The sequence below is a fragment of the Mesoplodon densirostris genome, chromosome X, assembly GCF_025265405.1.
Source record: "Mesoplodon densirostris isolate mMesDen1 chromosome X, mMesDen1 primary haplotype, whole genome shotgun sequence".
NCBI lineage: Eukaryota > Metazoa > Chordata > Mammalia > Artiodactyla > Ziphiidae > Mesoplodon > Mesoplodon densirostris.
In genome coordinates, this window is record NC_082681.1 from 85,172,841 (window position 1) to 85,174,367 (window position 1,527).

The following is a 1,527-nucleotide window of genomic DNA, read 5'->3' on the forward strand; positions in this document are numbered from 1 at the left end:
AGAATCCAAAGAAAAGAATATAATTAATAAATTGATATCAACTTGGAAAAAAAGTAACTAGGAACATACCAGTAAGGCCTCCATTCTTGGCCTTTTTTCTTCAATAATTTTAACAACAATTTATGGACAAATGAGATACTTACCAAATCTGAGTTGGATGGCTAGAAGGATGCATAAGGCAATATGATGTAGTACAATGGTTCTCAATATTTTTGGTCTCATGACCCCTTTACATTCTTGAAAAGTTTAGAGAACCTCAGAACTTTTTAAAATGTAGATTCTATCAATAGTAACCATATTAGGACTGAGAATTTTTTTAAAGGTTTAATATATTTAAAATAATCATAATAAACATGTTAATATAAATTACATCTTCATAAAAAAATAAGTACCTTTAAAAATAACTGTATTTTACAAAACAAAAAATAATGAGAATAGCACTGCTCTATACTTTTGCAAATCTCTTTAAGATATGGCTTAATAGAAGACAGCTGGATTCTCATATCTGCTTCTGCATTCAAATCTGCTGCAAAATGTTGTTTGGCTTGAAATTTATGAAGAAAATTCCAGATATGTAATTGGAAAAAGGTGGAATATTTTAATATCATTTTCAGACAGTCCTGGATAATCTTTGATGCTATACCAAAATTCAACAAATGATAGTTTCTTAAAGGTTGGTTGCAATGTGGAATCTTAACTGTATCAATTACTTTTGAAGGTTAAAAAAGTTTTTATTTAGAAAAAGTAGAAATGATTGTATGATAATTTGAAAAGCTAGGTTGTATAAGAAATAACCTGAAAATTCCCTTTTGATATCCTACAACAGTTGGGTTCTATTACATGTGCCTTGTTCTTTCTTCAGACCTGAAAAAAATGTAAAATTGATTTTTCAACACATGATTATTTTTCCCTTTTCCATGTTTAGAAATCCTTACGATCCCTCAGATAGTTCCTTTTGGAATAAACTTTCCTCTTCTCACCCAGCCAGCTCCAGTGGATTCACCTTTATAGGATCTGGGACCAGGACAGAAGGTAAGTCATGTAAATGTTTCTTCACTGGGCTCAATGGCCTTTTATTGCTGTATCACATTAAAATTTGTTGATTTGTCTTGCACTTTGTCTCATGCATTTTGAAGTTCTGTTGTTAGGCACATACAATAGGAATTCTTATGCCTTTGTGGGGAATTGATCCCTTTATCATTATGTAATGCCTCACTTTATCCCTGATAATTTTCCTTCCTCTCAAGTCGGCTCTGTCTAAAATTAATATAGCTACTCCAGCTTTCTTTTGATTAGTGTTAGCATGGTGCATCTTTCTCCATTCCTTTATATTTAATCTATATGTGTCTTCATATGATTCTATTTCTCTCCTTTTTCAGCCTATTAACTTTTTTTTAGTGGTTGCCCCAGAGCTTGCAATGTACATTTATAACTAATTCAAGTCCACTTTTCAAATAACACTATATGGCATTACAGGTAGCACAACCATCTATTCAGTAATTCATTCTAGAATTTTGCTGGGATTTC

The 1,527-nt window shown here is 31.4% G+C and overlaps 1 non-coding gene across 1 annotated transcript; it reads right to left on the minus strand.

The window, feature by feature from the left end:
• Positions 1–936: 936 nt before the first annotated feature.
• LOC132482789 (small nucleolar RNA SNORD22) lies at positions 937–1,062 on the minus strand. The gene has a single exon (XR_009530957.1). It is a non-coding gene; the product is annotated as a small nucleolar RNA SNORD22 (small nucleolar RNA).
• Positions 1,063–1,527: the final 465 nt, after the last annotated feature.